This window comes from Sceloporus undulatus, chromosome 6, assembly GCF_019175285.1.
Source record: "Sceloporus undulatus isolate JIND9_A2432 ecotype Alabama chromosome 6, SceUnd_v1.1, whole genome shotgun sequence".
Lineage (NCBI taxonomy): Eukaryota > Metazoa > Chordata > Lepidosauria > Squamata > Phrynosomatidae > Sceloporus > Sceloporus undulatus.
In genome coordinates, this window is record NC_056527.1 from 19,810,302 (window position 1) to 19,824,236 (window position 13,935).

At 39.0% G+C, this 13,935-nt stretch overlaps 1 protein-coding gene across 4 annotated transcripts in view; it reads left to right on the forward strand.

The window, feature by feature from the left end:
• The window catches only part of EPC1 (enhancer of polycomb homolog 1), a 74,025-nt gene that overhangs the window by 22,562 nt on the left and 37,528 nt on the right, over positions 1-13,935 (forward strand). The gene's annotated exons all lie outside the window — the stretch shown is intronic.

Sequence of the window (13,935 nt, forward strand, 5' to 3'; positions counted from 1 at the left end):
CTGTAGTTTGGAAGTGGAGTTATGGTCCTGACAACAATGTCACAATCGAGACACTGAACACTAGTGGTTTGAAACCCGTTGGGTGACCACGGGCAAGTCACACTTTCTCAGCCACAGGGGAATTGCCAAGGAAACCCCATAATAGGTTGGAGGTGGAATTATGATCACAGTAACTGTCACAGTTGTGACTGTGCCCCTGGATACTAGTGGTTTGAAAGCCACTGGGTAACCCCCCAGTAGGTAACCTTGGGTGAGTTTCACACTCTCAGCCTCAGGGGGATGGCAGTGGCAACCCTCCCCCCAAAAAATATGCCAAGAAAACCCCATGATAGTTTGGAAGTGGAGTTATGGTCCTGACAACAGTGTCACAATCGAGTCTTTGTAGCGCTCCTGATTGCTAGTGGTTTGAAAGCCACTGGCTAACCCCCACTAGGCAATCTTGGGCAAGTCACACTCTCTCAGCCTCAGGGGAATGGCAATAGCAACCTCACCCCGAATAAACTTGTCAAGGAAACCCCAAATTAGGCAAAAGTGACTTGAAGGCACACCACATGCACATACACATGTCCTGCATGGCAGTGGGTTGGACTGGATGGTCTCTTCCAGCTATGGTAGTCAGTTGAGGATGCCCAAGTGCTTGTGGCTTGGTTTGTGTGGCATTGTTGGACTTGGGGCTCTGGGTGACTTTGGGCGAGTTGCACTCTCAGCAATGACAACCCTCCCCTCAAACAAATCTTGCCAAAATAGGTTGGAGGGGGAGTTATAATCCTGGCAATAGTGTCACAGTCGTGGCTAAGTAGTGTTCACAAATACTAGTGGTTTGAATCCCAGTGGGTGACTTTGGGCAAGTCACACTCTCTCAGCCTCAGGGAAAGACAATGGCAAACCTCAGAAGAAAACTTGCCCAGTGATAGTGTTGCCAAAAGTCAAAAATGAGTTGGAGGCACACACCCCTACACACACACACACACACACAAAGTTGAAGCTGCCCATGTTGTTGCTGGGTTGGCAGTGTGTTTTTTGGTCTGGGCCAGAAAAGCATTGTGGGGGATTGAGTGTAAGCACTAGAATGGTATCAGAGAGTTAAAATCCTAGATTGGAAGAGACCCCCAAGTGCCATCCAGTCCAACCCTATTCTGCCATGCCAGAAGACTAATGCACTCTTGACAGGGGACCATCCAACACAATACTTAGTTGCAGGGAGATTGTCATCTTTCTGCCATATATTGCAAGTGCTGGCTGACTATCACCACCAGTGGGGCTTGTGGAAGCTGGGATATCAGAGACACTCATTGTCTAGTATCTGTAATGACCCACACAAGATATAGCTGCCCCACTGTTGGTACTGTTTCATAGAATCATAGAGTTGGAAGAGCCCACAAGGGCCATTCAGTCCAATCCCCTTCCATGCAGGAAGACACAGTCAGAGCACTGCCAACAGATGGCCGAATGTACTTTTCTGAAGGAATTCTGGCAAGAGACGGGTTGCAACTCCTAGTAGTTGATAAGAATGTATTTCCTAGTAGTCTTGCAAATATTGCTAGAATCACAGATTTGGAGGAGAACATAAGGGCCATCCAGCCCAACCCCCTTTTGCCATGCAGGAAGACACAATCAAAGTATCCCTGACAGATGGCCATCCAGCCTCTGTTTTAAAATCTCTAAAGAAGAAAAGTCCATCACACTTTGAGGGAGTGCGTCCCACTGTCCCACAGCTCTTACTGTCAGGAAGATCTTCCTAATGTTGTGGTGGAATATCTTTTCCTTTCCTGTAATTAGTCTTATAGGGTAGCTGAAGGATCTTGACGTGAAAGTAGAAATAAAGGTTGTGTGATTTCACGTCATTTCTGACTTGTGGTGACCTTATCATGGGGTTATCTTGGCAAGATATGTTCAGAGGAGGTTTGCCATCCCTGAGGCTTAGAGAGTGACTTGTCCAAGGTCAGCCAGTGGGGTTTCATGAGCTCTCAGAAGTAAACATACCTCGAAGCATTGGTACACAAGAAAGATAAGGGGAACCAACAGCCTGTAGGCCATGGTGGGGATGAAAGTTGCATTAAAGTTCTTTTCAGGGTCCCATAAAACCACCGTGAAGCCCCACGTCCTGTGAGGGTGTCTCCTGCTGTTCATCTGGCCACAAGCACTCATTTTCTTAGCCACGTCTTTCAGTAGTAGTGGCAAGAAACTCTTGCAAATGCACATTCTTTACATTTGGAGGTTATAATGCATGAAGCAGTTGCTAACATCCAAAAGCTTTTTGACTATGTGCTGTTTCCAGTCCAAATAAAACTGTTTTAACTGCCCCATGCATCAAGTCTATGGAAGTGCATCCTACCATCTTCTCTCATTCATTTAGTTTCAAAGGTACTACAAGATCCCTTTGTATTTTCCAGACTAACATGGCTATGTCTTTGATATAACTGTTGTACAAAAAGAACCTCTTGTCACTTTAGTTGATGACATCTGATTCACCTGCATTCGTCTCAGGAAAAAATAGTTTAAAATAAAGCGGGCCTGAACAATTTCACATGTATGCTTTGAGTGAAAAAGTCCATGTGCTTGAAAACTTTCAGAGCATGTGGCAATAACAGCTATGACTTGAGCACAAGTAAGGTGAAATCTCTGGATTATGAACCATAGCACTAATTTTTGTATTTTAAAAGGATCTTACATGCTTAATATAATAAACTAGGATTGCAGAGCAGAAGGAATTGTTTGCCTTTTGTGTAAAACAAGTTTGGCCTGAGAGGAGGTCTCCTCACTTTTGTATCTTATTTAAACCATTAACTTTGTATAAACTTCTGAGCATGGAGATTAAGTTTTGAGTCTACAAACAGAAGACAATCCCTTTTGTCTAACCTATTCAGTATATCTGAACAATATGTTCTTGGGTTTTTAAGTATAGTCTGTACAATGTGGGGAGATAATGCAATATGAACAGCTCACGTGAATGACAGATTCTTGAATTTTAGCAATTTAAAGTACTTGAATTGTAGCTGTATGTATTAAGGTGCATGGAGATACAGAAACTTAATTTGTAGGAACTTCTACAATTCTAGTTAGTATCCTATAAAGTTCTATGAATGTATGGCTTGTTGACTTTTTTTAAAAAGCAAGATTGCTCTCATTAAATACTCTTTTCCAGAGAAAATTCACAGGATGTTGATGTTAACATTTAACAGTACAGTGGAGCTTTGTTATACGCTGGGGTTTGGTTCCAAGATCCTCTGTGGATAACAAAATCTGTGGGTGCTCAAGTCCCATTAAATATAATGAAATAGCAAAATGGTGTCCCTTATAAAAATTGGAAAATCAAAGTTTGCCATTTGAAAATTATACTTTTTTGAACATTTTCAAATTGTGGATGGTTGAATCTGTGTACATATAAAAACCTGTGTATAAGAAGGGCTGACTGTATTGTTGATTGAATGTGATGCAACATGCATTTAAAGATTATATTGTGTTCCATATGTTTCAGTTATAAGTGTTTTAGTGTGGTGAATGCTAACATAATGCAAATTCTATTGAAATACTGAATGTTGGTATGATCTGATATATAGATCCCAGCACTAAAGCTTTGATATCAGTTGTGGGGTATCAGCCTTTTCTTAAGAGGCTGAAATGGTACTTATTTCTGAGTAAACATGCACAGGATTAAATTGAAAAGAAGTAAAAAAATCTATTGTATTTTTATTCTGTTTGAGCCCCAGGGCCTGGGACTGATATTTATGAAATTCAATTTCCCTGCATTGTAGTCTTTTGCCAGATTTATGAACTTTCCACCCACATGGTTAGGTACTTCTGAACAAGAAGTGATTAGGAAGTCACTAGACTTCTGATTCAGCTGTCAAAAATGACCATATTGATCATGCAGTCCTTTTATATGTCTGTATAGAAGTGAGATCCACTGATATCTCACTTCGAAGTAGGGCTTACTTCTGCCTGATTGGTACAGATTGAGTCTCCCTGCCACTATTTCAGAAATTTTAGAGTATTTCAGATTTTGGAATTCTGGATAAGAGATACTCAACTTGGGCAAGATTGCAGTCTAAATTGACAAGATGTGTAAAGGTGAATGTACCTGTGGTGCTTTTTAATTGATGTGTATTAACCAAAACAAAGAGGCGAGGCAGGGAGACCATGGTAATTGCCAGGAAGGGGGAGATATGAGTCCATGCTAATTGTGGGAAAGTTTTTATTGTTCTGATGACTGACACATCAAAGAGATGAATATGGCACAGCGATATATTCTAGAATGACTGTTTTATATGATATTCTTTAATAAGTGGCTTGAGAAGTAGCTGAATGGGAATCTGTGGTCCTCCAGATATTATTTGATCGCTTTTCCCATAATACTCAACCAGTGGTTGTGTTGGCTAGGGCTGATAAGAGTTGCAGTCAAGCAACATTTCAAAAGTCATGAGTGTTAAAGACATTTTTTCTGCAGCCTAGATCTATTCGTGCAGAAGTGCTCACATGGGATTGTTATGGTGTAAGTAGTGGGCCATAATGACTGCATTAGTACTTGAGAGCATGGGACCTCATAAGATTATTTTCATAAGATTATTCTGATAAGAAAAAGAACTTTTGTTGAAAATAAAAGTTAAGTAGTCAGCATAGCTATTGGTAGATGGCCTAGTGTCATAATTTGCAGGATCATAGAAGCAAAACGGTTGAGTGTTCATATTGTAGCACCTTTTGAATGGCATTGAACATGTAGGTACTAATGTGGCTGTTTCTATAGCAGTATTAATTAATAAGCTAAACAATGAGTGGCAATATACAAATTGGATCTTGGAAAATGTATAGGACAAATCTTTCCCCACCTGCTAAGAGGAGCACTTGTGTCCAAGACGCCAGACAGCCTGGAATGGGAGTTTATAGTTTTGTGACTTTACAGTATAGGAATTTTATGAGTAGAAAGGGTATAAAACACATTTTCCTCCTCCATCATGGTGTTTTCCTGTTGGGTAATATACCGTAGCCTTAATGATTTGTTAGTCCCAAACTTGAATATATAGGTAAAGAGTGGGAGTTTTATATTTAAAACTGAAAACTGAGGCATCTTTCTATAATGCAAGGAAGCTCTCCTCCCATTGCACTCTTATGTAGGATAACTGTCAGGAACTTGAGGAAGCTAGTGTCTTCTTTCACCCTATGCACTGTGTGTCTTCAGGGGAACATTTTTAAAACTGACATCCTAATGGTTATGTTTATATACAAATGGTGTGCCTTGTTGCTTACTGTGTATGAATAGAGTCATGATGCACTATCTTGATCAGTCCACTCTGCATACTAGTGTATAAAACTAACCAAGAAAGAATAGCTTATTTTAACATTTGAACATGGTATACTGATTTGTTGTTTACTCCAGAGTGAACTAGAATCAATGTTTGTAACCGGGAGCAAACAGATTATCTGCACCATAGTTTTGCTTGTTCATAATGAGTACAGAATCATGCCTTATTGTTACATATGAATTTGACCTTGGTGCCTTATGTATTCACAAGCATACTTTTTCTGACTTCTACTTTTTTTAGAATTTTTTTTTAGCAGGGATGAGAAATTGCTAATTACTGGTCCCATAATCCCTCACTGTTGTCTGTGTTGGCTAAGAGTGATGGGAATTGCAGCAGAACAAAATTTGATGGGTCTGCATGTGATTCAGTGAATACATATCACAAATCCATGATAATATGACTCCAGTTCCTCCCTAGTTTTTAAAATTAGCTTAATTTTTGATGAAGATAGTCAATTAACCACCTATTAATTTTGTCAAAATAAATTTTTGTACCCTAACATTGACAGAATTGATTTCAGAGAATGAAGGCAGATGCAGACTGGAAGTGAATAGTTCATGTTAATTTACCAATGTCATACAAGAGATCGAATAGCTTTATTTATTGTTTTTAATATAAATTGATTTATAGAAAAAGAAATGATACTTATTATCAGGTTCCTTACTTTGTTAGGAATTTTGTTTCCTACTTTGCTTGGATTCTGGCTTTCTTCTGAGTACATTAGAATATTGACAATATACATTGGAGTAAAGACAAACAACAACAGTAAATATAATCTTAAAAGCTGCTTGACCATGTAGACGTAGGCTCTAGCTGAATTGTTTGAGACACCTGTATTTTTGTTCTGGGGCTGAGGTAGCAATGAACTTCTTTGGGAGTTCTGAAAAAGGTGGTTGTAGTATCATAAAAGTGTGCATAGTGATGTCATTATCTATCTGTTTTAAGCAAAGCAAGACAGCAGAGTTCTATAATCATTGCCATCTCTTGTTGTATTTATTTATCTTAACATTAATGTTTTCCATGAGTTTGACTTGAGTTCTGCACTTCAATTGATCTAGACATCTGTGTCTCTGGAATAGTAAACATCAGCACTTGGTTTCTTGTCTTGCAATCAAGTGTTCCTGTGTTGAGTTGTCTTAACTTGAACCAAGTCACTAATTAGGGCAGGAGTTCATCAGGTGCTGGTGATAATAACCTGGTTGTTACACAGAGAGCAAGGCAAATAGTACATGAACCCAACAGTGGGAGGAAAAAAACCTTAAATAGGCAGATAGAGGGGATGGCCCATTGGGTATCTCTACACTACACTAATGCATAGAACATGGGAAATAAATATGAGAAATAAACTCTAAATGAATTCAGGTCTCCAGGACCAGTTGAACTTTATCCAAGAGTGTTAAAAGAACTGGTAGACGTAATTGTCAGAACCACTGGCAATAATCTTTGAGAATTCCTGGTGAACAGGAGAAGTCCCAGCAAATAGCAGGAGGGCAAAGTTTATCCCCCTCTTCCAAAAAAAAAAAGCTTGACTTCAAGACCAGGCAGATTCTATCAGCAGGCAGTCTGTAGGCACTTAGAAAGAAATGCCATGATCACTAACAATCAATGTGGGTTTCTGAAAAACAAGTCTTGCCAGACTAATATATTCTCTTTGTGATAGAGTTACAAGCTTGGTAGATAAGGGGAATGCTGTAAGTGTAGTGTATTTTGATTTCAGTGACACCTTTGGCAAGGTTCCTCATGATATTCTTGCAAAAAAATCGCTAAAATGTAAGCTAGACAATGCAATTGTTAGCTGGATTTGTAGTTGGTTGACTGGCTGAATCCAAGGGTACTGACCAATGGCTGCTCTTTATCCCAGAGAGAAGTGACTAGTTGCAGATGACACCAAATTAGGATAGGTAGCTTATACCCCAGAAGAGAATCAAAATGCAAAGTGACCTGAACAAATTGGACATCTGAAATGAATGTCTACAGGGTGAAATGCAAGGTACCGCACTTAGGCAGCAAAAATGAAATGCACAGATATAGGAAGAGTGACACATGACTTGTCAACAGTACATGTGAAAGGGATCTAGGAGTTTTAGTAGACCACAAGCGAAGTGTGAGTCAACAGTGTGATGGGGCTGCTTAAAAAGTCATGATCCTAGGCTGCATTAACAGGAGTATAGTGTCTAGATCAAGGAAAGTAATTGTGCCACTTTATTCTCCTTTGGTCAGACCTCACCTGGAATACTGTGTCCTGTTCTGGGCACCACAACATCCTTCAAAAAAGGATGTTGACAAACTGGAGCATGTCCAGAGGAGGGCAACCAAAATGGTGAAGGGTCTGGTAACTACGGTATGCCCTATAAAGAGCAGCTTAGGTAGCTGGGTATGTTCAGCCTGTGAAAGAGAAGGTTAAGAGGTGACATAATAGTCATGTTTAAATATTTGAAGGGGTGTGTTGTATTCAGGGGATTCCCCCTTATTGTTTGTTAGTGTTCTTAGCTACTATTTTTAGAAGACTAATGAAAAGTATGATATGGCTAAAACTGGTAGAAACCAGGACCTTGGATTTTGGAAATCATTAAGGATCCATCTGTCTTTTCTGCTATAATTCAGGCACTGGTACTGATGAAATTAAGTCACAACAGTCATGAAGAGCAACCCCAGTGGAACCTATACCATCAGTAACTTCGCATAAATCTAACACTCCTGCTTTGTTCAAACAGTTTGGTGTTCCTCACAGCTTAGAAGGCTATGCTTCAAAGAAGTCTAATTCCTATAATACCAAATTTGAAGAACTGAAAGTTCAGTCTGTGAATGTAATTGTAGTAGAGTTTGATGTATTAACCTGTTTGCATGTATCAGCAGCAATTGTCAGGACTGATGTGATTCTCCAGTCATGCATGAGAGAGAAATTATTTTCCCTTTCTGATCTGTGGGGAGTAATTGTGGCGCAGTGGGTAAATGCCTGTACTGCAGCCATTCACTCGAAACCAGAAGGTTGCGAGTTCAAGACCAGCAAAAGGGCCCAAGCTCGACTCAGGCTTGCATCCTTCCGAGGTCGCTAAAATGAGTACCCAGACTGTTGGGGGGCAAATTAGCTTACTTGCTAATTAGCTTACTTGCTGTTCACCGCTATGATCTTTGGAATAGCGGTATATAAATAAAACAATTATTATTATTATTATTTTGCATTTTCCACCGTGATCCCTTTGAATTTCACAGTATGTGCTTATATTGTTTTTAGAAGCTACTATTTTGGATTATCGATATGTGCATGATCTCTGTGTGATATGCTCCAACATCTAATTTCAATATATGAAAACTGTAGAGGTGTGTTTTCCAAGACCCTGCTAGTATGCAAAAACCTGTTTGCATGTTAACCTTTTTTGATTCATTTTAGACAGTCTTATCCTGTTTGACAAGGTTGTTTAACATTCCAAATTTCATAAGAGTAAATTAGCCCTGTATGGCTTAGGTCAAGGCTCTTTGAAGGACTATATCTCCCTATAGAGGTTGTTTGAACTCAAGATCTCTTGAAAAGACACTTCTCTCTGTCCCAGTACCTTCCCAAGTACAGTGGCTTCTCAGTGGTTAGTTTTAGACTTTTGATACTCCCTCCCTGGAGAGTCTAGAAGAGTCTCCTTGCTCACCTTTTGCCAGGAAATGAAAACTTGTTTATTCTGTCAGATTTTTAGGAATTGACAGTGATGGGCATTTAATGGTTGCTGTTTTGTTGATTATGAATGAATGAATGAATGAATGAAAATTTATTTATATACCGCTATTCCTACATAGATCATAGCGGTTTACAACATAAAATGATACAATTATAACAACATATATATCCCCAACAGTGTAAACAAACTACCCATAACCAATTAAAAGCTATACAAAATACTCTAAAAACCATTATATTACAACCATTAAAACCATACAACAGAGTAGCTGGATTGAACAATATGCGAGAAGGGAGAAGAGGATAGTATTAAGGCACATGGGGGAAAGCTTGATGGAAAAGAAAGATCTTCAAATTTCTCCTCAACAAATCTAGAGAGGTGACAGAGCAGAGCTCGTCGGGAAAGGAGTTCCAAATCTGCGGGGCCGAGATGGAAAATGCCCTCTGTGAAGATGAAGTATATCTAGACTTTGGAACTCTTAGCAAATGTTTTCCGCCCGATCTGAGAGTGCGGGGCGGACTGTATGGGGAGAGGCGGTCCTCCAAGTACCCTGGGCCCAAGCCATTTAGGGCTTTATAGGTAATTACCAACACTTTGTATTGCGCCCGGAAGCGAATGGGCAGCCAATGTGGTGCCAAACTGTTATGGATGCATCCTCTGCAAGTTTTTTTTTTTAAAAAAACTATTTACCCAATATGTATCTCTCAGACTCAACCACAGCGCTGGGTGTGATTTTCTGACTATAACTTTCTGAGCTGGTCATACATTCCCCAAAAGGGAGACAAGATTTTTGACAGCATGAAAATGTTTGAAAAAATATGCAGAGAATACTGTATGGTTCTGCAATGTGCACAAATATGCTTTTAGTCAACAGATGTATGTATATAGAAGGAAACTTAAATACATGCAAAAATACAAATTTCTGTTCCAGGGTGGGGGTTCATACAGACCTGGGCTAGAACAAGCTTGGCACTGGGAAAACTGATTATGAAATCAAATTTGTCAAGACAATCTTGGTGGCTCACTCTTTACTTATTGGTGGATCAGTCCACTTATTTGGAGGATCAGTCTTTACTTGTGGATCAGTCTTTACTCATGGAACTAGAGATGCCTTACTGTAAACTAGTATTTTGTAAAAAGAGTACACCTAGTAATAAAATGGAAAGTATTATCAATTATTTGATACCTGTGTTTTGTTGGAAAGTAACTGTTTTGATATACTTGACGGACTAGAGAAGCAGCCTATATGGTTTGCATCTGAAAATCCCTCCAAATTACAGTCTGATTCCCTCAGTAATAGATTTTGATGAGATTTGGATCATTTAGGTTTGTTTGTTAACTAGCGTATACTTATGGCGATTCTATGAATAAGAGACCTGTAGGTCAGCCTATCCTCAACTGTCCTGCTCAGATCTTGCAGATTCAAGACTGTGTCTTCTCATGCTATGTCCACAGTATGACAGTAATTTAATCATCTTGGCTTCTAGTGAGCGTTCAGGATTGATTTGCTTTGGGACTGATTAATTTTACTTTTTATAGCAGTCCATGGTATCTGTAGAGCTCTTCCCCAGCATCACATTTAAAATCAGTTGATTTTCTTCAAATCAATATTCTTCACCCTTATGATTTCACTGCCATACATAGAAAGTGGAAATAGGATGGCATAGAAAATCTTAACTTTGGTATTCAATTATATATCTTGATAAATAAGGATTTTGCCTAGTTCCTTCATAGCTGCCCTTTCAAGACTTAGGCCTGTTACAGACTGCCAAAATAAATCTGCTTTGGGTCCTTTAGAGGTATGCTGTTTAAATGATGCATCCCCTAAGAATGCCAGAAGATGCACCAAGCTGCACTCCGTCTTAGGAATGGAGTGTGGCTTTGGCGCGCGACCTCCGGACGTATGACCCAGCATCATTTAAATAGCATACCTCCAAAGAGACCCGAAGCAGCTTTATTTTGGCAGTCTGTAACAGGCCAAAGTGTTATTCTGATTTCTGATTATGATATAATGGTTGGTTTAGTGTTCTTTAGCTTTACTCTAATTTTTCATATTAGCAGTTCATGGTCTGTGCAACAATCTGTTGCTGCTTTCGTTTTTGCAGAAGATGGCGCTTCTCCATCTGCTGCTTCCAATTGTATAATCTATCATATTTGATTTCTATATGGGCCATCAGATGATATCCATGTATATAAGTTGCTTCTTTGATTGCCTGAAGAATATGATTGCAGTGAACAAACTGTTGGCCTCACCAAATCCAGTCTCCTTTATTTTTTGATCCTAGGCCAAGTTTTGCTCCAGTCTTTCATTCTGAACTATTTCCTGCACTGTTTTGCATTACAATCACCTATGATTATCAACATGCCCTCTTTTGGTGTGTGATAAATTTCCATCTAGACTCCAGCACAGAATCTTTCAGTTTCCTCTTCTTCTGCCTCTGTAGTTGGAGCATAATCTTAGATGATGGTTATATTAATGGGTTTTCGCTGAAGTCTTAATGGTATTATTCAGTCAGACTTTGCATTATATCCCTTGATTCCTTTTGCTACATCTCTCCTCACTATTAACACCACCACATTTTTTATTAGATTTTCATTTGCTTCTAAAACACTGTAATTATCTGACTCAGAATGTCCCATTCCTGTCCACATTGGTTAATTCACCCCAAGAGGACCTGGGTATCACAAAATGACCATGGCAACTGCACTTTGCTCAACCCTAGCTTACAGATAATTTATTGAAATTTCCACCTTGATGTTTTTAGTGCCGTGTCAATACAGATGCATTTTTTCAGTTAGCAGTCAGTATTCAAAGAAGTTAGAGGTTGAGTATTGCTTCCAAAATCCAAAGTACTCCAGAATCCAAAATAAGAAACATAAATTAATTTCATATTTAAAGATGGTCCCATCTGTAAGATATTAGATATTGTGTATTTGCAAATATTTAAAAGCCCAAAGGGAGATTCAACCTCTAATATTAAAAGTTCCTGCCTTCACAAAAAGCATTTCTAGTTTTAAAATATGGTGGGTTAAATGTGTCAAAACAGTTCCATATTGCCTCTAAAACTGTTTTCGTGGTTCCCAAAAGTCCTTTCAACTTCCCAAAATTAGGGGTCTGAGAAAATGCCTTAAAGCATTTCCAACGAGTGCTATGGGTCAATGTACTGATTTTTTAGCCATGCAGGGCATCACTTCCTTTGGGGGAAGGAGGCCACAAGTCTAAACTCATAACTCATACCATTCCTAAAGAGAAAGTGATCTTGGCCATTTTGGGAGCACACACACACACACACACATTCAGTACCCCAAATTTGGAGGGTTATATCAAATGGGAGGTACAGCCTTGTGAGATCAAATGAGAGGGCAGTGTAGTTTCCCTTAATCCTGGAAATTGTCCACTCCTGTTTTAAACTTTTGAATAAAACATTTATTTAGGTAAGTCACACTCTCAGGCTCAGAGGGTGGCGATAGTAAATCCCCTCTAAAGAAATCTGCTAAGAAAACCCCATGATAGGGTCACCATCAGTCAGAAAAGGAATTAAGAACACACAATAATACTTTTTTTAAAAAACTGAGTGGTCAGAGAAATCAACAGCAGTTGGCCAGGCAGTGTCAAGGAAGAGGAAAAAATGGGTTAACAACCCTGCACAAGTTGTTACTTCCTCAACTGCCTCAGTGTCATATTAGTAAGTGTGAAACATTCTGTTCATATAAGAACTGTTTAAAAACCCTTTCAAAAAGACTGAGGTCCAGAACACACTGCAGAAATAATCCAGTTTGAGACCGCTTTAACTGCCCTGGCTCAGTGCTAGGGAATCCTGGGAATTGTAGTTTATTGTAGCACCAGAGCTGATGCTCCCCCTTTTCTTTTCTTTAGAACTGAAGTTGCAGTGGTTTGTTGGTTGGTATTATTTTGTTTAATTTATTGTTATTTTAACTAGTTATTGTGGTTTTAAATTAGATAAGTTGTTTAATAACTTTTTAAGGGGGGAGGGAAATATATTGTTTTTATGCTGTATGTTATTTTAATGTTGTAAACTGCCCGGAATGGTTCACCACAGGGCGGTATATAAATAAAATTTTATTATATTATTATTATTATATAAGCTACAGGAAAAGAGATTCCACCTCAGCATTAGGAGGAACTTCCTGACAGTAAGGGCTGTTCGGCAGTGGAATGCACTCCCTCGGAGGGTGATAGAGTCTCCTTCCTTGGAGGTCTTTAAACAGAGGCTGGATGGCCTTCTGTCAGGGATGCTTTGATTTGGATTTCCTGCATGGCAGAATGGGGTTGGACTGGATGGCCCTAGTGGTCTCTTCCAACTCTACGATTCTATGATTCTATGATTATGATAGGGAAGGCTAAAAACCTCACAAAACTACAGTTCCCAGAATTCTCTAGCATTGAGGCAGTTAAAGTGGCCTCAAACTGGATTATTTCTGCAGTGTGTTTTGGACCTTAGTGAGTGATAACAGGGCAAAAATAAATGACTTGTCTGACTGCAGTCTAAATAGAGAAATCATCCTAAAGGTGGTACTTTTCCTGCTTAGAACCCATTTGGCCAGATGCTATAAGATGTTCCATGGATTAGTCATTTGGTGTTACCTTTACAGAAAACAACTGTCAGTGATTTTTTTTTCCTCATTTAAAAAACATGGCTATTTTTAAAAATAAAAAAAAGTTTAATACACTACTTAATCTAAATCCTGTTAAAGTTTTTCTGCCCATAAAATACAGATCTAAATATAGCATTTCTCTTACAGCTCTAAAGGAAATATTTCATGGTGGCTGACAAGCATAATTAAAGCAAATTGAACAACAAAACCATCATAGTCATCACAATTAGTAATAATGAATGTCAAACAGTTTAAAAAGATGATCTGAAGATATGTGCCTTCACACCCTTCATAAAAGCAGTGAGAGTAGGAACATCATAGCTCTAGGAGGACTGTGTTTTATAATCTGA